General features: G+C 38.9%; 1 protein-coding gene and 1 long non-coding RNA gene across 4 annotated transcripts in view; one reads left to right on the top strand and one right to left on the bottom strand.

Annotated features, from left to right (window-relative positions):
* LOC121911458 (pro-neuregulin-3, membrane-bound isoform) overlaps positions 1 to 26,613 on the top strand; it is a 383,988-nt gene that overhangs the window by 149,559 nt on the left and 207,816 nt on the right. The gene's annotated exons all lie outside the window — the stretch shown is intronic.
* Positions 457 to 8,328, bottom strand: LOC121911459. 3 transcript variants are annotated; one of them, XR_006099861.1, is made up of 4 exons: positions 7,819 to 8,328; positions 5,284 to 5,402; positions 4,057 to 4,740; positions 457 to 950 (listed from the first exon to the last, which is right to left on the bottom strand). It is a non-coding gene; the product is annotated as an uncharacterized LOC121911459 (long non-coding RNA). The 3 variants fall into 3 exon arrangements; XR_006099860.1 differs by lacking the exon at positions 7,819 to 8,328 and having other exon boundaries at positions 5,284 to 6,102; XR_006099862.1 differs by lacking the exon at positions 7,819 to 8,328 and having other exon boundaries at positions 457 to 967; positions 5,284 to 6,102.

The following is a 26,613-nucleotide window of genomic DNA, read 5'->3' on the forward strand; positions in this document are numbered from 1 at the left end:
AATACAGAAAACTTCAAATGTAGTTTCTCTAATGGCCACCGGCTCCAAGGTGCACTGTAAAAGATGTGATGGGTGGTAACTTTATGGCAATAAAGTGACACTCGATGTTATTGAGTAAATGTAAAAACAAGACAACTAAGATAAGTTTTCCTTCTTTGGTATTGAAGAGAACCAGAAATCTATATATTCAAGGTTCACCACTGCAGGTCTGTGAAACACATCCTAGATTTGGAAGACAAAAAAGGAGAATTCAAGCCTTAAATGCATATTGCATAAACATCTAAGTGTTAATATGAAAAGTAAACTGATGGTTCTTTTCAATTTTTAGTGTGGTGGCTCTGAGAAAACTGTATTTATTGGTGACAAAACTCCCAATATCTCTCTCCAAATACTCTACAAAGTCCAATTTCTTTCCAATAAGAAATTCGGGTCTCCATTACTAAATGTCTCCCAGGTTTTGTCTTTATGGTAGTTTTGAAAATGTTTCTTCCATTTTCAGAATATTGTTACTGAAACTTGACTGTGACATCACTGGTCAATGTTAATTTATGCTCCAAACTCTTTCTTGTGTCAGTAAAAGATGTTGAGACTAGTTTGCTTATTATAAAAGTTTAGTTTATGTAGTTTGTTTTTTGTGCATGTTTAAAGCATACAATAGTAACAAAACTTAGGTTCAGTGTATTCAAGAAACTGTGTGTTGCATCAGTCGAGTTTCTCTCTTCACATCAGTGTCCACAGTCGCTGCCCCAGGTGGCCATCGGCGAGTGTGTTTCTCATGCTGTGGTCTCAGCCCAGCAGTGGGTCTCTGCGGCAGGCTGAAGCGAGCAGATAATTCCCTGCAGGTCGCCACTGAAGGCTCCCTCATCTCTCAGACCCAGTCACAGATTAATGGCCTGGTGGCTGAATTCAGACGCTCTGTCTTCTCCGATAATCAAAGGCAGAGCCGAGCACTATAGGGAGAGAGTTTCTTTAAAAAACAGAAAGACAAATAAAAAAAACAAAAGCAGAAAGAGAAAGTAGAGTGAAGTGATGCTTTCAGAGGGGGACTAAAAGTAAACTCACTTATCAGATTTGTTTGTTAAATCATAAACTTTTGGGTGACATTGCCCTTTAGATGCTGCCGCATAGTCTATTAAATGGGCTTATACCCGAAATAAACTGAAGTGGTTCATTAAAAAAATAAGCTTTTGCAACCCAGGCCCATATTCAGCCCATATGTGAGATTTTAAAAGAAGGGTGTAGCTTTTTTTAGCTGTTTATTTGGCTGAGTATCCAGTGATGTGCATGTTTCACCTGATCTTGACAGTGCAGCGAGTATTTTAGAAGGGTGAGAGACTTGAAAAAGAGACTGAGAAATGTATTCCATTACTGTAGCTCTATTTTCAGCTCTACAAAGTCGTGAGCCTTTCTGTTGGCTCGGAGTAACATCAGAGCAAAGAAGCTTTCATTGTAGTTCCAATGCGTATACATTATAAGTTAGGGTTCTCGCTATTTAAAATTCAGTTGCTGTGATTTGTCACAGCGTTTTATTTCATTGGAACCAAGCCTTCAATCATGTGAGCAATGTGAGATAAGACAAACATGTGAAATTCCTGCATCCCTGTGTTAATCCCAAGTGGCACTGCACAGTGGACCAAAGAAGATATTATTTATTTAGTAAGACAGAGTGAATACAAGATCTGACGCCATTTTATGTCAGTCTTGTTTTACTCTGCAAAGCTCCGAGTTTGGTTTGAAGGGGAATTCTGGGAACGCTTCTAATGTCGACTAATACTTTCTTAGCTGTCTGTACGACTCTTTGGGGACAGTTGCTGGTATGTTTTTTTTTTTTTCAGGTGTCTTAGTTCAAACGAATGAGTGAGTGATTCATATTAACTTCAGCCACGTGTGCAAAAGAGTCCACAAGTCCACAAGATGAACATTGGATCCATTCAACCTAACTTTTGATGCTATTGGTGGTTTTGACAGTCTCTACAGCTCTATGTTATATTTGGTGGGTCGCCATTGGATTCCTCCATTCATTACTTTAACATCAGTTATGTTAAGTAACATGAAAAACATATTAAAAAGTTCTTTGCATACATCTGTGAATTGGCAGTGTCAGGTTGACATTTACTTTAATGTCAAAATTGAATTACTTTATGAGTAATTTTGAATCCAACAAGAAAATTATAGTCATAGAAGTATGTTTAAGTCTCCGTAGCAACTGCAACATACCAACCATAGCAGTATGTAAATGTTGAAAGACTGTTCTGTCTTCAAGGAGGCCTTAACTGGAATTTGTTCATAGAGCCTCAACGCCATCACCAGTAATACCAAAAGCCTTTTCAATATCTGCGCTTCAGAATATAACTCATCACAGGGTCTAGACGAAGGAGCCTTAGTAAATGTTTTTTCCTGTTAAGGTTTTGTGTGGCTGACCTGTCCAGTGGATGCTGGATAGTGCAATGGTGTATCACTGCCCAGTAAATGATTATAAAACCATTAAAAGCTTGAAGGTTATCAGGTGAGAGGAGGAATGAGACATTTTGTATATGCAGTATATGTTTTTTAATGGGCAGTGATGATATTATATGACCTCATTTGACATCCTTCAGTATGTTTTGCAATTTTTTTCTACCCCAAATGTAATCGGATGCGTCTTTTTTTGTCTTAGCAGCAGTTGGCAATAATATGATGCTCTCAAGCTCTCAGTTTAAAAAAAAAAAGTGCAGCACTGACACTTCTGCTGCTGCTGTGATTGGGTGCTACCCTATTCTATACCATCTATCTATAACAAATAAATATGGAGTCTCTCCATGAACAATGCAGGCACAAATTAATCTGTGACAAGATGCTTCATCTGTTCAAGCATCATTAAAACTGGACCGGTATTGTAGCTTTTATGGTCTTTGAGATTTTTCTCTTTACTTTTGACCTTTAGTCTTTGCAAAAGTCCAATCAATTTGATTTTTTAAATGTCACCAACGCTGTTGAAATGAACCGTTCAGCTTGATCAAATATGGACCAGCGGTGTCTAAGACATCAGATGTATCTTTAATTCTAGCACCCTCATAGGTCAATATTTGTGGTTTGTTTTCATGCAGGATAATGATCCAAAGATGCATCTATTCCCAAACCTGAATTAAGTCTTTATCTGTCTACATCCTATTATTCTATCCAAGCCTGTTTTAATTGGGGAAAACAACCACAGAGATACATGCCGTTGTACCCATTTGTACAAGAGACTGATAAGTGGGTTGGGCACAGTAAGCAGCACATGCAGATAAATACATGTATATATAACTCTCAGATGTCCTCCCACGCTGTGAGCATATCCCAGATTTTTATGGATTTATCATGTCAAGGACCGATTTCAATATCTCCGTCCATATTTTCCAGGCCTCCATCAATTTCTCTCCTTTCTCAGTAATGAGCTAACCCATTATTTCTTATTCAACTTCTTAATTTAGATCACAAGTGGTCTTTTCCTTTAGCCTGGAATCAAAAAACACAGCAGGGAGCTGAGGCCCAGAGACAGCAAGAGACTGATGAGGGAGAGAGGCTGAGCTGACACCCTTTGAGTTTCCCCACATCGTGACTAATTAACCTTTCAGATTCTTCAAGTCCCCGTCATCACTGCAATACCCAAGCGTGTGCACGTTGGCACATGTGTGTAGGATCATACTGAGACCATACATATGCCTCATTGGGAGCTGGTGACATTTCCTCTGGATTTCAATCCTCCCTTGCTAAAAACCTTCCTCACCTACTCTCCATCCAGCGACCCTGTTTGTTTCTTCAGTCAAACGCTGTCTTCGTAAAACTCATTATGTATGTAACCACAGCAGATTGCTCTCTTTACTTTGGTCTCACTGTAGGCATTGAGTATTAATGACTCACAAACTACTAGCTGTTTGTTTTGAAGGACCTGTTTAGAGAGACACTACAGTAGTTGATTTAAATTTTCCAGAAGTTCCATAAATGCAGGACATTTCTACAGCACCCAGTGAATACCCAGTGCCACCAATGATGTTCTTACAGTGCTAAGTTGATAGAATACATCTTTAAATGCACCTGAACGCATCCTGGAGTCATCAGGTGTTTCGAGTCTTACAACATCAGACACTCCCCACGGGTCTCCTCTCCTAATCCAGAGCCATCTCGAGGATTTTTTCTGCTGCCGTGGTGATGTTCTCGAGGGCTCTGCTCCTTGCCACTCCAGTGATGCCCAGCTGGCTCAAGGCTTTGTACAGCGATTGCCCCGCAAATCCTCTGCATCCAACCTCGGTGGACATGCACCTTGCCTTCCAGCCTCGCTTCTGGCAGTCGATGACCGGTTCTTTATGTTTATATTCTTCCTCCCATATGGTACAAAAAGTAAGGAAGTGGAGGATGAGCATCCTTGAAGACTGCAGTTCATGCTCTATGTCAGTCAACAGTTAATATTGGCTTTTTATTACAATAATTAACAAGTGCTTTAGATTAATTTTGCAGGAATATCAATTTTCTATTACATGAGTGAATTACCTCTAAAACAGCCTACGGTATATACATTTTAAATGACTTTTCTTGAGCAACACTGGTAAAGTACACTCCTTAATAATTACTGATATGATGAAATTGGGTTGTTAGTTGGAAAAAGCGGCTAATCAACAAAGGATAACCAGCTGGTTCAGGCACTTGCTGCTACCATTGTTCATATAGCATATCATCATCCCAGGCTTTGTACCTCCACGGTCAAGCTCTACAACCCAAAATCTGAAAAAAAACAGAGTTCCAGTTGAGGTTAGGGGCTGTGGTTTTGGATACCATTTGTTTACTCAGAGGAGAAGTCTGGGAGACAAAACTCCGAGAAATAATGTGGTTTGATCTGAACAAAACTGAACATGGACAGTAAAGTCATTTTTTATTAAATGAAATTGATTTTTCTCAACCTGAAAGAAACATGTCAGCTCAGTTTTTATCTAGTGTGAGTACATTTACACAGAAAATATTAAATAAATGAATATACATTTTTCAATACATCTATTATTTTTTGTGTGATACAAATCATTTAAAAGGGTTAAACTTTAACAGATTTCAACTGTTAATGTTTAAAGCCAAGGTTTATTTAAAATAATAATAAAACAATGAAACAAACATCATCTTATTGTCATGGACACTGCATGTAGTTCTGTGCATCTTTCTTTACAAAGCTTCAAATGTTTTCTGTGTACACAGTTGGACGCTTTACACTCCATGGCCTGAAACTAAAAATCTGAAGCGAAGAAACAAAGATTTGATCAGTGGGTAACAGCGTACCTGCTTAGTGTCTGTCCTCCCTGGCCGCCTTTCAATTCATCAAGTCATCTTTGTCTCTCTGCTGCAGTCTGTCTCTTCACACCCTCTGCGTTTCCTCAAGCCACAATGATGATTTTTATCTTATGTCCCTCGCAGAAATGAAGTGAGGGAGGGAGCGCGGGGGGCAAAGGGAGCATTAGAAGAAAGGGAGAAAAAAAAAATAGTGTTTTTGTGAGAGAAAGCACTCCAGAGACAGATATACCCAGCAGAGATCTCTTCAAGTGTCTTAGAACTGGTGGTAAAAAAAGAAATGCTGCTGCAGCAGAGGTGCCTCACTGGAAGATCAGTGCCGAATTCCCCCCTGTGTGAAGTGTGACGCTCAGAGAGAGTAAATATCACCTTTCTTTGTCAAACACATTCAATGTGATCGTAACCTGGTTTACACTGGGGAGATCCTGGGATCATCTTTTGGCCTTTATTGCTATTGTGAGGTCAGTCCCTGGTCAGTAAGGAGTCTATGTGAAGTGTATTTGCAGAATATAAGCTAATTGATTATAAATATTGAACGTGATGTGAGAAGATCCCCGGCCAAACCGTGTGATGTAGACTTGCAGGATTTTACAGGCATTAACAGGCTGCTTATAGGCTATTAAGGGGGAGGCACTATTGCTCTCAAGGCTCACTTCCTCTCCAGTAATGTCAGAAATGTAAAACTTTTAATGACCTCTAAGTGCATCGTAAAGTCGTCTTTTCCACTCGCTCGAAAAGTGTTTTCCAGTCATGTTTTTGAAGAGGAAACTTAACCCTCCTGTTGTCTTCCCATCGACCATGCAGCTTTTGTCCTCCCGGGTCAATTTTGACTCCTTGAGAGGACAAAAGTCCACAGATGCTATACATTTTAATAAAACAGCTAAAATTCAATGAAAGTAGTGATTACTTTTACTTGCAAAGTGTGTGGTATGGAACCATCCATGTGATTTTCAGGCAATTAGATGAAAGAAATCCATATTTGTGACGTAAAAACATTTGAAAATGGGTCAAATTTGACCTGAGGACAACAAGAGGGTTAATACAGTTGGTATGTTTTCACTTTTATAAGGAGATAAAGACAATGTGATTCATCTGAGATACAGTGCATGCATGACAGAAGCATAACAAGCCTCCATAACTGTTTTACTTTCTTCAACAAGGTTTCTGGAGCATTTTAAGCTCATATTGAAGGTATGAGAATTAGCGACCAATGCTTCTGAACAAACTTACTGATGAGTTTAGTGAACACTGGATGATGTCCCAAGATGTTAAAAGTCAAAAATGGCAAAAACATATACAGCAATACAAAAATGATACATGAAAAATCTTAAAATCCCTAATTATATCACCACAAAATCACTATTATCATGCCAGAAAACACAATGAAAATACTCAAATTGATTCTGAATCTGGTAGCTAGAAATGTTGATTTGACAGGAAGCTAACAACTATTTGCTAACTACACTGAGTTAATGATTTCACTGTTGATTCACCGAATTGATTGTGAGATTTCGCACCGTCGCCCTCTCGATAACAATACAGGCCTGACTGATTTCACCGCTCGTTGTTATTGTCTGTTCTAACCTCCAATCCAAATATCCTCCAACACACAAGCATACGAACGCGCTCAGACCCACACCCAAACACACACAAGCGACACACAATCTCATATGTGCACAGCGGGTGCTTTACAAGAGAGAGTGGGAAAGCTCTATTACTCTTCCTCCTCTCACAATTTCTCAGGGGGTCTTAAAAAGTAATGTGTTTTCAAATGCAGGGCTCTGGCTTGTCGTACAGCCTGGCTGGCTGTGATATATGAGTTGAGAAACAAGCGAAAGGGCAGCCACAGCCGTATAGAGCAGGAACTGAACACAGCGGCTGGTGTCCGGCTTTACAACAGTGTATTATTGGAATGTGCTGTACACAAGTTACGGAAGAGAAAGAGAGAGAAGGAAACATAGCAGGCTGAATTAATACACACACACAGAGAGGGAAAATGGTGGGGAACACTGGTGAAAAAAAATTATTGAAGCAGAAAGGCTTGAAATTCTTGCTGGGAGTATTTTTTTTTTTTTAGGAAAGGCTGCCAACTTCAGAGCCACAGCTTTATCACAACATGCAGAAACATTTTTCAGAGGATAGTAGAAGCACAAAGGTTGGATATAACCTGCTAGAATCTTAACTGGACTCCATTCTTTATATTATTGTTTGAATCTCTGGTAATCTACTTAATTCCTTTTACCTTTTCTCCTTCTGTTAACCAACCAAATCCACTCCACAGGGGTATTTTCATCTTTGAATTAGACTCATCAGATAAACTAAGAGAGCTGGTGAACTTGTGATCAGTTTGTCCCAGTGGCCTTCTGTTGTACTGCAACTAAGAACCCCTCTGTCAAAACATGTTCCCCTTAAACTGCCCTCATAAGAGAGGTCTGTACCTGTTATGACAGAACAACTCAAACTGCCGAGAAAAACAACAGAATCAGTTGTGCTTCAAGTTGTCATACACTAAGGTACTAACTGTACCTGCAAGTGACAAAACCTTCCAGCAGCCGTAGTAATCATGACGGTGGAGTTATAGAGTGAAAAGGTCCATGTTTCTTTTTTTGGTTTGTTTGCTTTTTTTTAAACATGGCAGCAGTCATCCTCTAACCTTAACTTAATTATTGTAACCATGACGATGAAAGTCACCAATCTTAAGGAAGTAGTGAGTTTAACCAAAAAGCATGATCCACACGTGGTCAAACAACGTATTTTATCATTTGGAAAACTTGTAGCAAACTGCACACATGCTCAGTTATTACTTCTATTATGAATGGGGCTGGGGAATGAGACGCTAATGTGATAAGTCTTGGGCAGCACAACAGGGAAGCAACCAGGGAAAGAAGCAAATAAAATAAAGTAAAATACTAGTATGTGCTGGATGAACAACTTCCATTGGATGACTGGGAACCTTCCTGGAGTCCAACATCCTGCTCCCATAGTATGTTCAAGACAGTTTGTCTCTGCTACACACACAGGAGAAGAGTAAATCAACAGTCGTCACATTTCATAGACACACCTGCCACCATCATGCTCTCCAGCAACAAATAATTCTTGGTTTCCTTCTATTCTTCAGGATCCTGAAAACACATGGTACAATTGAAAAGTTAAAATATGGAATTGAAATGACACATCATTCGTTGATTTAAAAGTATCTGCACTTCAAGTATATAAAAATGTAAATTCAGTGTAATGTAAATACAATGTAATTATACAAAAATGTATTAAAATATGTTGCTGAACTTAATTGTATTTCCATTATACCCAAAACTGTAATTATTGGTACTGATACAAGTTCTCACACTATTCAGCAAAGATAATAATAAACTTTCATTACATTCACATCATTTGTTCTATAATGTCATTGTTGATAAGGTCATGATTAATTTATTTTTTGATATCATTGTTTACTAAAAGTTGTGAAAATCAATATATAAGCGAAACACTACAATTTTCCCATTATAAAGTAAAGTGTCAAATAAGTTTATAAATAAAATAGGTTTCAGGGTACTTTTTTAGGAATATAGTACTGTATGACATTACATGAAATATATTGTGTAAAACTGACTTTGAAACATAACAGTGTTAACACACCTGTTTTACAATAAATAATAATAAAGGTTAGAAATAAAAATGTTCAAAAACAGCCCACATACAGTATTTCACTGTACTTTTCAGAGATACTTACAATATATTGTACTCACATCACACAGAACAAAATTTAACTTATCAGTACCTTTAAGTCCTGTACATTATACATATAACATGTTTGAGTATGTGTACACATGTTAAAGCACTCAAACAGTATATTAAAATAAGACTTAAGTCATGTAAACATGCATACGTTCTGAAAAATGTACATTAGACAACCTTTATTTGACAGAGTAAAATTACACTCAGTAGTTTGAAAATATTATTTCAGCGTGTAAAAATATATAAATATTTCCTTTTGCTCTGTCCAGCCTGAAGCTCATATTTTATCCCTTATCAGCAGCCAGACAGACATCTTCTCAGCGCAATAATCAACCCTGCAGGCCTGAGGGCTTTATCAATATCCTTCAAACATTATGTATTCATTTGTTTTATCTATTTATTTAATCTCTGATGTTGTAGCGCTGCATATGTTTTTCTTTCCCCTTGTCCTCTATAAAAATCTATTTAGACGTGTTTGCTTGTGTGTGAGGGTCTGTTTACATGCGTGTGTGTGTGTGTGTGTGAGTGCCTGCATCCATTTGTGTGATTTACCGCTAGCACCATTGATTTGCCGCGCCTTGTGTTGATGTTTACCGTCGGCCGCTCGTTCTGCACGTCGGTGACGAGCTAGCTGCAGAGGCTGTCAGAGGATGACGTGCTAATACACCGACGCTAAAAGGCGTAAATGGGTTTTGGCGTTTAAGGTGGTGAAGTATAACTGAGAGAGCAGGAAAAAAAAACAATTAGAAATCCAATTACACCTATAATCATTGAGAATCATGCTGCTTAATCTCGTTCTTGTACGGTTATGTCAGATGTGTCATAACTATGCAACGGATTTACCTCATGGATATTTTTCATCAAAGACTTCTAAGTTTAGCACCACTTCCTGTATCAAATGAATGCTTTCATGTGCTGTAGAAACAATAAAAAGATACACTTTTAAATTGCAACACTTTGATAATTTGTGCCTTCTTTGTCATCAAAAGTTCTAATTACATAATAACATATAAAATGTGCACACACTTGCACTCAGTGTTGACACTTATGAATGAGAACTACCTATAAATTCTTAAAAGAAACACCTCTGCAATTAGTTTTGCTGTGTTTGCATTTCTCACTGTGTAAAATGTGTGTGTGTGTGTGTGATAGCAGGCAGCCCTATACAGTAAGGTAAGCTCTAATTAGCTCTCCCTGTTTGTGCTCCACATGCGAGAAAACCCTCCTTCTCTCTCTTCTTCTTCTCCTCTCCGAGGCGTGAGCCGAAGCGTTTTCGGTCCTACACCACGCTAAAACGTCGAGCTTTGAAGTCTAGTGTCAGGGAGCGAAGCCCAACAATCCAAAATCCCTGCAGCGGCGCTATCAGCCGTCTCATATGGCCACTCCCGTGTCCTGATTGACCCCCCCGCCCCCCCCCCACATGACATAAGCAGTTTTGTTCCTCATCAAGTTTCATCAAACAGATTAAAAAGAAAAATCACAAGTTAGATTGAATATTCTCTTTGATTTCTATGTTATCATTGCACTTTTTCCATTAAGCGTTCAGAAGCACATGCGTCTCGGCGGGATGAATGTTCTTTGTTTTTTCAAGCGTATCCGCCAAAATAGAAAGATACAGTTATTTGGATTCAATTACATCAATTTGAGAACGGCAACACGCTCCGCATGGCGAGATCTTATTTTGGTTTGATGAGAGGAAAAACCCCCTTGTGTGGAAAGTCTGATGATGCACAAGTCTCGTTGGCCTGTTTGATTTGTCTGTCCGAGTAATCCGCTACCCTCTTCTCCCTCCTCACCACCACCCGCTCAGTGTCTAGCTAACAGCCATATTGCTGGAATAATGAAATTAATGTTTTATGAGCCATTACTGGGCTATGATAAGATGACTGGAGAAAGAAGAAGAAGAGGGAAGAGGGGGGTAAAAGTAAAGAGGAACAGGAAGTCTAGCCAGATGGAGAGGAAGAAAAAAACAGCAAGTGCAATTTTCACTCTTGTTTTTCCTCAGCAAACTCCTCTCAATCCGTTATTAGAGCAGCGGCTGGAAGCTGTGCAGGATTGTAAAAAATATTGAGGTCATGAGTCCTGCATGTGGTTTTAGTGTGCAAGATGGTTTTGTCTGGTTTAGTTGCTCTTATGACGATTTCAAGGCACATTGTTAAACAGTGCATGTACTGTAAAAATAGAAAGCAAAGAAAACAGCCAGTTATTTTTTTTAATCGTATGGCAAAGGTGACCGTTTTCTCTCGACCGCAAACAAAAAACAAACAAACAACATGATTATATAAGGCCACTTACACCTCATGATCTGCTGCATTCATTGATTTTTTTTCATATTACCATATTATATAAATTGTTAAGAAGAACATGTTACTCATTTAAACATCCAGATCAACATTAACATGCATCTATTTGGAGTCATGTTTGCATCTGTCTGATGAATAGAAGCACAACGTTTAGTCTGATTTGGTCTGAAACAACTCCCAAAATATCTGACTCTGTTTACCAGCCAGTCACCAACTTTGTCCGTCTGCTTTTTAGTTCAGGTCAGGTACTGTAACCTGGTTAATAAGAGTTTGTGGGTGGAAAAAACAAAACAAGGAGCTAAGAAAGGCTAAAAAGCTCCATAAAGCTGAGGGGAACAGCAGAGTTGAGGATAATTCTGTGTGAATGTGTCACTGTGTTTGCTTCTCCATGCACTTTTGGAGTAGGTGAGATTGTGCCAGAAATCTCTACTCTGCTTTGTCACTAATATTAACACCTTTCACATCACATGCAGTCAATTGATCTGTTGTTAATACAAAAATATTTATTAGTGCAGCTTATTTGCAATGAGTGTTTGTTATCCTGGAAGACTAGTTCCACCAAAATTTAAAGTTAAATCCCCCAACATCCCTCAGAATATTGATTTAAGACATGACCTCAATGTCTTCAATAGTTGGGAATGAGAACCTCTTCCTAACATACAGCAAGCGAACAAACTGTAGCGCATGCAGAGCAAAAAATTGTCCAGATATACTAAGAGTGATGTCACAGCGCTGAGTCTGAGTGTGTGTGTGGAGGACTGGACAGAGTCACTACTGCTCGCCTCCAGAGTGCCGGGGGGCAGAGCCGGAGCCTCTGGAGGAATAACACCCGGAGTCACACTGGATTCTCCTCTGATCCGGAGCTGTTTACCGGCGGGAGGAGAGCTCAGAGATTGTTTTTTTAAACTTTTGGGATTAGAAAGTGGATTTATCTTAACTCTGACTTTCTCTTTGTCCACGTTGACTGCTGACTGGAGGGGAAATAGAAACTTTAAGGACGTCAGTGTTGATTTTGACCAATGAAAATAGTGTTAGGTGTGTGAAACTTGCTGACACATGGAGCAGGTTAAGACATCTTCATTGGGAAACACTGAAATAATCACTCACTTGCTCATTCACATTGCGTCCAGTTAGGAATCAGTGTCTGTTTCTTCATCCAATCTTCTACCTCCATTAAGGATGGAGACGCATCGAGACAGGCATCAGGGACACAGTTTGAAGTCTGTACATGTATATCTCACCAGGCAAGGATAAACAAGACAGATTGAGAGTATAAGCGACTGATCCAATGACTGACTGGCATGAATAGCATCTAGCTGACTGGCAGAGACGACGTCTGACTGGCCGGCTGGTTCCTTGATTGAATGGCTGATTGACAGACTGGTTGACTAAATGCCCGACTGGCTAAAATATGGGCTTTTCCAGTGGAGATACTGATCAGTTTATTATGTTTACTTGTGCTGTGATGTGTATTCACCCACACAAGTATCGTGATTGGATATTCTCCATGCCAGTTGCCCCCATCTGTACACAGCGGTCTCACAAAGTCTGCCCCAAATACTGGCAAATGAGCTGGGAGCACAGATGAGGGGAAATTATTTAAATAGGCAATCAGTGAGGGAGGGACAGAAGTGATGAAACGGAGTAAACAAGTCCCTTTCTCTCTCTCTCTACTATACGCACACACACACATATAGAGACAGACAGACACACACACACACACTCGCAGAACCAACCACCATTACTCTCAAGAGCAGCAAAGCAGCAATAGTCACAAGAAAATCCATTCTCAGACATTTCATGAATTTATGAATTTTTCAAAGCTCATATAACAGTTTTAGTGAAAGAATTACTTTTGACTTGCTGGTGGGGAAAGTATTTCTTTTATTTTTTTTATATTATTTTCCAAATGCTTAGCTTTAAAGTAGTGCTGAGATATTTTATACTTATATAATTTTCTTTAAATTAATGCACTGGTCATTTTTGTTAATCACTCCCAGCAATATGTAAACACTCAGAGTTTAGTCAGAGTTATAAAATGATGAAAACATGTCTTAAACAGCAAACATATCCTACATGTATAGTATGTAGCTACAGTCTGTTGGAACATTGATTTTCTCTCTTTCGTTTTCTTTCAGACAGCAGGAAAACCGCTTTTAGTAGCAGCACGGTGGCGTGAGATGAACCAATCGGCTACAGTACAAGTAGTGATATACACTCAGACTGCCAGATATTACTGTCATATAATATAATAGTAGAACAGAGATAGAAGAGTTACTATTAGTGCACTACGTTATCATGATTAAAGTTTTGAGTATTCAGCCCTCTCTACAATGATATACAGTTGCTGGCTACCTTAAGCAGGTAGATGGTCCAGGTGTTTTTTTTTTGGTTTTGTTTTTCAGTTTTACTACATTTGATGAATCAAGGACAGGAAATATGTGAATTGCATAATGCTTTTTACAAGTATCCTCATTGTATGTCAGAAATGCAACCCAAAAACATCTTCCTCCTCCTCGCCTGAGGGCAGATTTGACACAGAGATTTGTAAATGTGATATGTATTTCTACATTTTTAACTAAGACCAAAGTCTGAGACTTCATGTGGAGTGAATGATTTGCAGTTGAATAGTAAACATCTGTGTTGTTTTACATACCATGTTACTGATTTCCTGCTTTTATCAGGTGCAGTTAGTCTGATATGATAATTTCACCACATGGAATGTATTTATTAAAACATGTATATTAATGTTGATTTTGTCATATTAAGAATAAATTAAGAAAGTTGGGAACTATCGTTTTGCATCTTAGAGTTCTATAAAGTGTTTGGTATTGATCCATGGAGCTCCATTAATGGGCACCTTCATATAGACACAAAATCAGATAATCTACTGTCTGTCCTGATTATTTGGCTGGCCCTGTGCCTCTTGGCTTTATAACATATAGTTGCTAAGAGAGTAAGGTGCAGATTTCTATCACCAGCACTTCTTCAACTCTAAAAAGCATCCTTGGATATGCTTTCATTGATCAGGGGCCTGGAGCATTGCCGAACAAGATGCCCACTCAGAAGTGGAATGTGTTTTTTTTTTTTTCAGATGTGGCGGTGCTGATGAGGTTGTGCCGGGTGTATTCTGTTAATGTTGTATAGTCCGTCTTTGCACAGACAGACTTGGCTTGTGCTGTGGCTGTTATGTATAAGCCTAGATGCATTATGTGTCTCGTAATTGGGAGTTTGTCAGACGGAGAGCCATGGTTCAAGTTCACTTTTAGTTTTGAACAAATTGGACTTAGTTTTCGCTGTATTTTTTATGTGCATATAAGAGTGAATGCTCCATTACTGACAAAGTCGTGATCACAAATCAGGTGCATTAATACTGCACGAACAAAGAAAAATATACCTACAAACTGCTTCTTTTACTTCATATGGACATAACTTACACATTTTCAACCACAGTTGATCTATAGACAATTAGAGATCAATAACCATTAGCTAGTTTTAATGTCTGAGGGCGACACACACACACACACATAATTCCCATCTAAAGAAAAGCAATTAAGCACAAAAAACAAAACTCATAGTTGATTAAAACCTACATTTACTTTGTTAAGAAAGTAAGTGTAATAAGCAAGAAACATGTTGTTGTGTCTTAATAGTTTGAGACAATCACATAACACTGATGCACCTGATAAGTTAAATATTTAGTCCATTTACTACAAATCATGTATACTTACACATTACATTATGTAAATTACTTTGCAAATCATGTTACTTGATTTGTTATTCGGGGCTATTGATTTCTATTTATTTCTATGCTGTGTCTTAAATCCAATAAACAACTGTTAGAGACTTCCATGATTCATGTAATACATCAAAATTAAGATCAAATCTGCATTCGTTTTGTCACAATAGAACATTTAAAAATGACCATCAAAAGACACTGACCTCTTGAATATTTAGTGCCTGAAAAGAATATATAATAAACAGGTAAACAGAACAGCGAACATGATTGGATGCCCTTTAAAAGGTGCGTCCAACATCCTCCACAATGCAGCCACTGGACACTCAATCATGGCTGCAAAATAAAAGAAGATTCAGGATCAAGAAATAAACATTTTTCTTTGTTTGGGTTTTTTTTTTTGCCTTATAATCATTGTCCAGCACCAATGAATGCTCATGTACCACTTAAGCATTAAGTCTGCAACTGATGTATTCAAGTTTAGATAACAGTCGAGCACTCAATGTTCAGAATCAGCGAGCGTGTGTTGGCGGGTGCATATGGAATAGAAATGAGCACTGTGGGATTGGTAAAGGGAAATGTGATTAAGTTTAGCTAATGAAAGAGTAATGACATCAAACCAAGCAACCACTTTTATGCAACTGGCTTATTCCCTCTCTCATTTGTGCAGTAGAGAGTCTTGAATATAAAGGTAATTCCAGCTCTCCAGGAACCAGCATACATAATGAATGGCTGGTTAACTTGATGTATGCCACTGTAGCGAGGCTGCTTTGCATGCAGCCGGCCTCGGCTGGCTCGGTCTTGTGCAGGGTCATAATGAAGCGATATTTTTGACAGATTTTGCATGTGTTCAAGCAACGAAGCATCTGGACTCCTCACACACCTTAGCAACACTTCTAACACCGTGGCAGCCAGTCCCTGCTTGGCAATTTTGCCCGGGTGAGGAAAAGATACCCTCAGTTTGCCTCTTGCCCTTTCCACCGCCGAGACAATCATACACTCCCTTAATAATTTATACTGAGAGGTGTTTCTTTCATTTCTATATTCCTGCCCAAATGGCATTTTGAGAGGCATCTTTGTTGAGCCCGAACGTAAAAAAGAATGTGTTCAATTATTTATTTTCAAAGGTTTTAGCTCTGCCTGACTGTTTTTTTTTTCCTCCTCTCTTTTTACTCTCCCTCTCTTCATTCCGCTCCACTGGGCCTTGGCTGGATGGTATCTCTCTCTCTCCAAACACTGTATTTCTCCTGGCTACCCAACAGGTAAGTTTGTTTGATCACATCATATTTATAGAGTCTTGCAATGGCCTCGCCTTGCACTGTATTATTTAGCACTGTGGACTCTGAGCTACCTGTCGTTACCTGACAGAGGGATAGGTCACGGATATCTTGTACATCCCTCTGAATGAAGAAGCTGCGGTCACTGATGTGGAGCAGAAAATCTTTGGTTTCACAGTGTTTATTTTTTTTTCACAGCTTCGCTAAAGTGGCTTTAGGGACGCCGAGTTGTAGCGACCTTATACTGGCTGATGAGCGTCTCATCCGTAAGAAGAGACGCATCTGAGTATTTTAGCACAGTTATAGTTACAGACCTAAACACCTAATCCTTTACTCTAAGCCTTAACGTGAGCAGAAAGAGAAGTTTTTTTTTTTGCCAGGCAGATCTGTAGCAGGGTGTTGTTTTGCACAGAACTCAGTTGGGAGAAAAGATTGCGGATGGTAGCAGCGGAGCTTGAAAGCGTTACCTTAAAATGACGAGGGTGATGTCAGAGTGATCTGAGGAGTGTAAAAGTATGACTAATGAGAAATCAAAGTGAGATGTGTCATATCAGGCTGATGGGAAGCCTTCAGGGACATGCAATGATACCACATCCAAAGTATTAGGAAGTGGAGATAAAACAGGTGAGAGATAAAGATTTTGTCATTTTCTTTTCCAATAGATCATTGGAATACGGGGCTTCAATCAAATATATTAACATCACTGAATTCTTGGAATGGTGACAAAAATAATTTCGGTTTTTATATTTAATTGAAGCAAATCTGTGCACATGAATCACAGCCTACTGATGATTCTTATTATTATCAACCTGCTCACATTTTCTCTCTCCCTTTGGGTTCAAGCTACAAAACTCCTGTCTGAATTAGAAAGGTTGTCCTCTGAATAATTGTATTTCTGATGATCCGAATAAAGTGAGAATAAGTTGAATACGGCTTTATTTCCGGCCGGGTTTCTGTCACATGCAGATACAATGAACAACAAGCCACTTTGAGCTGGGATCTTTTATACCTTGTCACTTCTTCAACATATGTTTTCCATTATCAGTGGACTTCTCCTTTGTATGATGAGTTATGATATGGACCTGTCCATATGTCAGATATCTTGGCGTTGTTCCAATCAAGCTACTGAATTTACACCTAAAGGTCCCCGCCCGCACTAGATGTTGTTCCAGTTTGTCTTATTGACACATGAACATGGTGCCTCAACTAAAGGTTTCCTTAAGATGTATGCAACACAAAGAAAATACCTAATATCAATACAAATCAATGTAGTTTCTATTGTAAATAACAACTGACAAAATGATTACGATCAAATAGATAATTATAACAAAGGGTCAGTATAGCATACATGGTTGAGACTTGCCAACGAAACGAATCATGGGACCATTAGTGGCAATATAAGGGCTAGGCATAGGAATTTCTTGTAATGAACTGAGGTGTAAATAAAGTTTTCTGGTAGACATTAAGTGAGCGAAAGAAAGTCTGATACTGTACAAAGATGTTGCTTTTTTATTCTGTTACTGGTCTTCTGTTAATGGTCTAATCACCTTCATCCTCCAAATCTGAAGATGTGGTGGAAATGCAAACAGAAACATGCAAAAGCTAAAAGTTCCTGAGTTAAGCTCCCCAGGTTCCTCCCCAGTCTTTCTGGGACTATTTGTTCAAAACTGGGCTTTTAAAACTACAGCCAACCATCTGTGACAGCTGAGCAAAACCGAGGTGTATCAGACTTGTGTCTAGAGTGATGCTCTGTGACATTTAGAGTGCTTATTTTCCATGTACAAGACAAGATCGTAGTTGTAAATATACCTAAAACATACTGTGAAGCTAGACTGAGGATTTAAGGCGGTGTCTGACATCGTAGCAGAGAGAACAGATCAAATAGTCAGAAATAAAGAGGATCGGTGCATTTGTCTACATGAAGGATGATGCTTCACATTGATCAGCGATGTCAGAGAGCACAGAAGTAATGATAGTGAGCGAAATAAGTTTTGGAGGCACAAAGACTTATCCAGAGATGTTTTTTGAACTTTATGAGATTTCCATGACAACATTGTAGTTTTGAAAGGATGAGTGGAAACAGAGTGTCGGAAGACTTCAACTTTAAGATACAGGGTGCCATTATTATTTTATAAAAGGCACTGCAGGAGACAACAAATGAAGCATAGTGAACACTCAACCACAATTCGGATTGATATGAGTGCAACTTGACTTGAGGAGTCGGGATGACTAACACTCTCTACATGAATGTGTGTCATTGAGTAGTATCCGACTACATTGTTTCAGGACAGCGATACCTCACACTGAAAGCTATTGAAGGTGGCAAAAGAAAAGTAAAACACGTCAAAAACAGAAAAAATAGCAGTTATCGCTTGCTGTAGTACAAATATTAACTGTCCTCTCTCAGTAGCAAAAGTGGAAGTTGTGAGATATGTCATGTATGTTATGTTATTATACCCCCAAAAGTCTAAGGGAGGTGTTTGTGGTCCATAATTGGGTGAACAAAGTGTGTGTCTTTGATACTGGACGCCATGTTTTGGATCCAGTCTCCTAAGAGTCAGTGTTGGTTTATTTTAGCAATGTTGTCCTAACCTTAACCAGACTTTAGCCATTGAGACAGCAGGTAAGAAAACACTCATATGAGTCACTCTTGGAACAACTATATGGGTTGTTGAGGATTTAAGCAATGAAAACCATGAGAATCAGTGTCCCTCCCGGAAAATATACAAGAGGTCTGGTACTGTCAAATTTCAGAAATGAGTTTGAGTGCTAAATGATATACAAATATACAGTATATTAAGATATCACAAATGACAGGGAGAAATGATTTGCTTTGACAGAAAACAGCCAGTTATGATTATGTTATTTCTTTCGTCCTTGCATTTACTATTTACCTCGTTGCACAGCAATGCACCAAAACATAATTTTCTGACACATTAACAACATCTCAATCACTAGCTCATACATTGTATGTGGTACCAACAGCCTGTAAGCTGACATGACTTTATTATTCTTTTTTTTTTTTTTTTCTGAGAATGTAAAGGCAGAAGGATTAGCAGATAAATAACACTGCAGACTTGTTGGGCAGTACTGTTGCAAGCTGTTGAAAAAGTCAAGTAAATATACAGATAAACTAACAGAATAAGCAGCATGGCTTTCATTCTATTGTACTCCAGGTAGGCATCACTGAGTTTTAATGAGCTGGAAATTTGCACCCTGCTATGGTAATGCAATGTTTTTGTACTGTGTTTTTGTCAACATCTCAACCGATTCAGATGACTGAATTAGATACGGGCGCCACACATGTGCACACACACAAATACAAACACACTGAGTTAATAGTCAGACAGTGTTTCCGATAAACATATTTGAAGATGTAACAGTTGCTAATCCAAACTCCCCTATTTTGTCACACTGTCACATTGTATTTTTAAAGAATGAACTCAGTTCCACCCAAAGATTTTCTTTGATACTTCTTTACATTTCCAAATCCCCGAAGGGCTCTTGAATCTCAAGCACTAACTTGCATCTGAGTATTCAACTTAAATTGACTCCGGAGTACCTGCAACTGTGTGTGTGTGACATTATTCGGTTCCAGCGTGTTTGCGAGTGGGCTTGCTGCATCTCCAAGAGTGCGTGCACACCTGCTGCAAGCTGCTGTGTGTTGCCTCCGCGAGCGTGTGTCGTGTGCAGCTGAAGCTAACTGCCTACAGAGCTGCAGCTCCGCGAGTCCACCATGGTGGTGTAGGGGTGAAAAGCAGCTTAATGGCATTTTCCATTCCCCTCTCTGTGGGAGACATCTTTATGGATGGGGTGTGCGTTAACTTCTACTCCTCCTCGCTCACGGAGGAGTCATGAAATGAGATGGCCATGAGGGGAGGGTGGAGGGGGGCGCGGGATAAAGAGGAGGGAGAGGATGGAGTAAGAATATTAGAGAGAGGAAGCAAAAGAGGAAGATTTAAAATGTAAGGATACCACGGAAAACACAGGAAAAGAGTTAGATTCTGGGTCGGCTACAGAGGTGGGAGGGATTTAGATACAAAACGAAAAGATAGATTGGGAATGATTAAGGCTCAGTGTAAAAATCATGTGAAATTGATCATGAAAGATGAATCCCATTTAGTTCTTCCTTCATAGATAAACGTTCCTTCTCCCTGTCTGTCATTTTCTTCCACCTCAGCAACCGAACCTCTCTCCTTGTTGATGATGTTTGAGCCATGAGATGATTCTTTTGTGTCTATAGGGGAAGTGATCAGAATCCATTAATTAAATAGGAACAATGGCATCCTCGCATGACAGGCAAAAAGCAGCCAACTAAAAAAGCTGACTAAAAGCTGCACCATATGCTAGATACAGAAAAAAGAGAAGAAAAACAACAACAAAACAACAAACTGGGTCTTCAATAGATAAAATAGGATTATACAACTTAAAGGCCCTGCACAACTACACAGGTGTTTTCAGTTATTCTGGTTAATTAGACCTCAAGTTGAGGTTGAGTGGAGCGGTGTAATTGCAGGGTTGTCCCCCTCTAAAGTGCAAAAAAAAAGCTAATGGAAGAAGGAGTTGTCAATCAAGCTCAGTCCGTACATACCCACACAGTCCTGAGAAGAAGCCCAGTCAGGCAGAAGTGCAAACACCTGTGTTGGTGTCACAAGGGTGTGTAGTGTCCTTAATAAAAATCCAATTTTTCTAAATATGGCACCACACTGTTAAATTAACAAACAATAAGTGGATGATTTAAAAACTTTTGGACAGTTAAAGGGGTCAAAGCAATGATTTTGAAAGCTTAAAATCCTGCCGCCAGCGCTGCCAACGAGGGTCAGATGTGATGTTAGAGGCTGAGGTTATAACTCAACTGATTAATTCGACAAATATATTCTGTTAATTCTATTGTGCAGTAGTTTGTTTGTCCTTGCAACAGTGATGCACTGGAACACTATGCTAAAATGCAATGATGGTACAGTATGTTCTCTATCGTAACGTGCAGCTCAGTCATATAGTACAATTATGATAATCCAACATACTGGAAAGGTAGAAACCCTTTATAATTGGTGCAGAAACTCAATCCTATTGTTAGATTAGCCAGGAGAGTCTTGAGGTTCTGTGTTGGGATGAGCTTACAAGCAAACTTTGATGCTTAAATTAAATTTTACAATGTAAAAATACAATTCCAGAAGCAGCTGCAGCTCAGCCTAACTTCTTTATTCTCTCGTTACTGGTTGGAACAATTTTTCACTGCTCAGGAAATGAAGAAAAATATGAAATACAAAACCTTCTTCTAAATACAGGCAAGAAAACAGAAGAACTGTAGAAGGCTGGTTTCGCCAACAATAGCTAAAGCTTCACAACAACTGTATGTCTGTCCTCCACTAAGAAGAAAAACATAAATCGGGATGGTGTGCAGTTTAGCAACATTGCATTATGTCATTTCTGGCTACTGAAATTCACAAAATGTAAATGTTTTTTCAACTGTCAAAGGAAATTCTCCGATGAAGTGTGATGTGACAACAGACTTTTACATGGTCCTTTTTAATAATTGGATGACTACTACATCTTGTCAATACTCAAAGGACTATTTGACCAAAAACCACTATTCAAAGGAGACGTTAATACAAAGAAACACATATGGAGGGAGCAGAGCGGTCTTTGATCGGCTGAGTGTAAGCAAGGAATCCTTTTATGATTTGATTTGACAAGATACACTAGAGAGGGATCAGACAGATTGAGAGACCTCATTTTGTGTGTATATGTTTGTGTGTGTGTGTGTGTGTGTGGGTGGGTGGGTGGGTGTATTTATGTGTACTGAAAGGAGGGTGTGGCATGTGACCATTTTGTGGAAAGCTGTTCACATTTCAGAATAAAAGCATTAGTCTAGCTGATTTATTCAGTTCATTTAATCTTTCATTGCTAGAGCACAAATGCAGATGTTTCAGGTAAAATATTCTCCACCATGGTAGGTCCTCCAGATGTCATGCAACACATTAATATGTACAGTAAAGAAAAAGTTAGATTAGTTAAGGATTAAGATGATTATTTTTACTTTATTTATTAGTGGAAACGCACTATTGAATATGATCAGAATTGTTATATGATAATGTGACTGTGTCAGTTGCGTAACAGAGAAAATAACTGTAATGACTTTCCTCATTGCAACACTCATTCTCAAAGTGCATCAATTTATATCCAGTGTGAAAGCTGCTCGGCCCACTTGTTAAGACACTGCATTATGTGCATCTATCTGTTTGTGTATATCATTACATCTTTGACTTACAGGAATGTCAGAATGTTTGTTTGGCCAACTAAGTCCATGTTATTCAACCTACAAGACTCCCACACGTCAGACTAGTATAACACTGTAAAAAGGGTCTTATGCGTTTCATCCTTTTGCACAGCATTCCTTTAAACTTGAATTTTAAATCCTCTGGCAGAAATAGAACACAATGGTGCTTAACTAATTATACAAGTGCAGTTAGCCTTTTCATAACCCCATACGGCTTAAACACCATGAGCACAGAAAATACTGCTGGCAGGTGTCTGTATACAGTTTAACACTGCAATGCAGTTAAAAGTCTCAACGCTGTTTTAACGCTGGAAAGGGTATATTAAACTGCAGCAACTTCTGCTCCGTGTTATATTAGCAGTGAACAATTAAAACAGACATAAGGATGGGTAAAACTTACAACACAAATACAGCTCTCCAAGGACGTACAAAACATTATATTTGTCTTGCATCCACACTTTTATATGTATTATCGGTGCGCCTGAAAAGCACCTCTAAGGTGATCAATACTGCACCTTAACAATAGAACAAGAACCAGAAGAAGCCACCTGTGCTGCAAGGACATGATCCCACCTGCAAACCATCTGCATCTAAAACTGCAGGTAACCAAGGCAACAGCATGTTGCTTCATGCTACTTCACCAGTTAATACTGTGTTTACTGGTGAAACAGCCGTAACCATTAGGATAATGACCTCTGTGTTTGACTGTATTAAGCATGTCATTTTTATTATCATGGTTACCCGTCATGTATAGTTTAAGGCACTGAAAAACAAAGGGTAGAGCAAATTTGTCTCTGGGAAAGTACCATACACACATAGCCTTACAGTACACTTTTTCATGCATATTTTGTTTACCTTTAAACCTTCAAAAATGCTGCAAAAAACAAAACAAAAAGATGTACAGAACAGACCAACCAACATGAGTTGCTTAAGCAACAACAACAAAAAAAGAAATGTATAACAAGATATGTAATATGTAATATTAAGGTTAAACTGCCAGAAACTACCAAAGTATAATTGTAGGGTCCATATTGCAGCAATTATGGTGCATCTCTGCCATCTCTTCATTCTGTTTGTCTGCTTCTGTCAACATTGGATTCATTCTCTGTTTAGGTAGGCCAAGCATGTTATTATTCAGAATGACACGTTAACAAAGCTTGTTTCTTGGTGACACCAAATGCTATAAATATTACATAAGGGAAAAGAAAAAGAGAAAGAGTTAGATGAATGTAGAAAGCATAGATAGAGAATGATTTAGAGCTTGGAAATTGGATGGGGAGAAAAACTGGAAAAGTGGCTGTATGAAGGGAAAAGGATGGGTTAATTCACTATCAAGGATGGGTAAAACAGTTGTGAAGCCAACTGGATACACGATTTGGGAGCCCATCAGATTTCACACTATGCATTTCACACCATCCCTTCATTTATCTCTGCTGCATTCTCCGTTTACCTCCATCGTTGAGGTGTGAGTGGGGATCACAGGCGGGAAATCTACCTCGAAGCTTTCTATTTCTGTTTCTCTCTCTCTCTCTCTCTCTCTCCCCCCTCTCTCTCTCTGTGGGGAGGGGATCAGGGCCAAACACAGCAGTCAGCACAGAGATAGATGGAAGCGCTGTGTGCCTCACATTGCCACCCATCCCTGACAACAAGATTAATCTTCACTCTTCAACTCTGATGAAAGTCCCTCACCAGTACCACCTCTCCCTCCTCTTTTCATCTCTCGCCCACTCTCTCTTTCTGTGGGGGTTAATTTCACCCAAAATTAAAAGACACTGAATAAATTAGTTTTTTTTTTCTTTTTTTTTAATTTGCAGTTAGAATAACCAAGCTTTAAAGGGGCACACCACCAACTCCACATCACTCTTTCCTCTTTTTCAATCTCTCTCTTTATCTCTCGCAAGTCCCCTACCTTTATGGCAGTGCAATGCTGAATATCTGGAGTAACTCCTCAAGGAGTTTAAAAGTAGGAAAAAGATCTTTGATTTAGGAAAAGACAAATATTCATCATGGAACAGTAATTTGGAAATGGAAAGCAATGTAAAACCTAAAATAGGATAATGATTGCATTAAAATTGCAAAGGAAATAACTGGAAAAGTGTGTCACAAGCCGGCTCTAGGCTGGACAAAGGAGGGTAGACCACACATGAGTCGTGACTAAAAATAGGTTTATTTTAAATAACTCAAGGAGATATTAAACTAAAGATCAACTGAACACATTCAAACAGGGTAGAAGCCAGGGGGGAAGAGAATAAGTGGCCGACTGCCACCAGCTTATATTGACTTGTCAGTCAGTCCGGGTGAACTGATTACCCCCGATGACCCTACTCCTCCCACCAGGATCCTGCAATGAGAGGTCAAGGAGATCTGTCCAGAGAGAAGGTGGAAGCGAAAAATGACAGTGAAAATATCATTTTTTGTTAAATAACCTGTCTCTCTTTTCCGTTTTTGCACCTCCTCATTACTAAAGTCGAAGGTAAATGAGGAGGTGTGGCCTTTTCATCTAACAGATCTAACAGCCCAGCGATTCCCCCCTAGCCTCGGTTAGCTAGTAAGCACTTTATGACCCTCAGTTAAATATAGTCATGCAGTTGAATGATAGCATGAAAAGAAAAACTGTCAATGACAACACAGTATTTTGACAGGAAATATAATCACAGACAGACTGTGAGTTTGTGCTTCCATAACAGTACTTTCACACTATTCCAAATATGAATCTCTTCAGCTCAGTGATTTGAGCCCTGCAGCCGGACAGACTGTAGGGACTCATTTAGATGAGCTTTCTGAAAGTTGTGAACAAAACTACATCAAATAGGCACAAACAAAAGACTTCAATCGGATGGTTTATTTGCCACCTCTAATCTAAAAATGTACAGAATACCTTTCATATTTTTCCAATTTAAAAATCAGAAGCATACAACAATGACAGCTCGGAGAAAATCACATTTGTTTGAACAGCTTCGGATGATTTACATTCCATTCAATACAATACAAACTTATAGTCGGAATAATCAGTAGACCTAACACATGTCAGATTAAATAAGTATCACAATGGACCATCAACATGACAAAAAGTTTAAATTGATCCTATGGTCATACATGTCAATGTTGCTTCATGGAATAGTGACAAATATTAGAGAATTGGCGTCTAGTCACAGAATTCCTGCTGCCACCGATGTATAATTAACTGTGTGGGGGGGATTAATTTAGCAAGGAAAAAAGCCAGCTGAAACGTCCAAAAAGTTGGCAGTTCAGTCAGTGAAGGAGCTTTGTCGCATCATTCTAGGGGAGAGAACTGCTCTGATAAATGGTCCTATAAAATACCGGATGAAGATATGCTCATGGCGTGACTAATGACTAATGGGATCCTATGTGATTTGCCCCACTGAGGGCTGTATAGGTGGATAGATGGACAATTTGAAGATGCAATAAAGCAGCACTCAATCAACCATTTTCTAAAATATTCGTTATAATGAGCTTCATCGAGGTTTGTCACACAGCAAAACAACAAAATAGTGAAACGTGCTTTTCAGCTGCCAAATGGAAGACTTTATTAGAGTTGACAGCACCGTTACATCTAGTGTGAAATGTAATACCTTGTGCTCACTGTTCTTTCAGTCACGGTAATACCAAGATAGTTCAATCCAGAGCATCCTGAGGCTGCTGGAGGGGCAGCTTGATGTTAAGGTGGAAAATACTGAGCTTTTCTGCACACACAGGAATTTTGACCCTTGACTACCTCAGTGAATCCTAAATAGACAAAACTTTTCTCTGGATTTCTTTAAACTTTTGTTTTATCATCTTGTGAATTAATTTTAAGGGGACCTATTATGCTTTTCATTATTTCTGTCATATATACAATGTTACAATGTCAGAAGTACATTTTAAATGTGGCCAAAGTTTCAAATAATGAGGTAAACCTATATAGAAATAAGCAAAAAGCCCCGGCTTCAGACTGCTCTGAACGCTCAGTTTCCAACAGTTTTTTCTACT

The sequence above is a fragment of the Thunnus maccoyii genome, chromosome 14, assembly GCF_910596095.1.
Source record: "Thunnus maccoyii chromosome 14, fThuMac1.1, whole genome shotgun sequence".
Classification (NCBI taxonomy): domain Eukaryota; kingdom Metazoa; phylum Chordata; class Actinopteri; order Scombriformes; family Scombridae; genus Thunnus; species Thunnus maccoyii.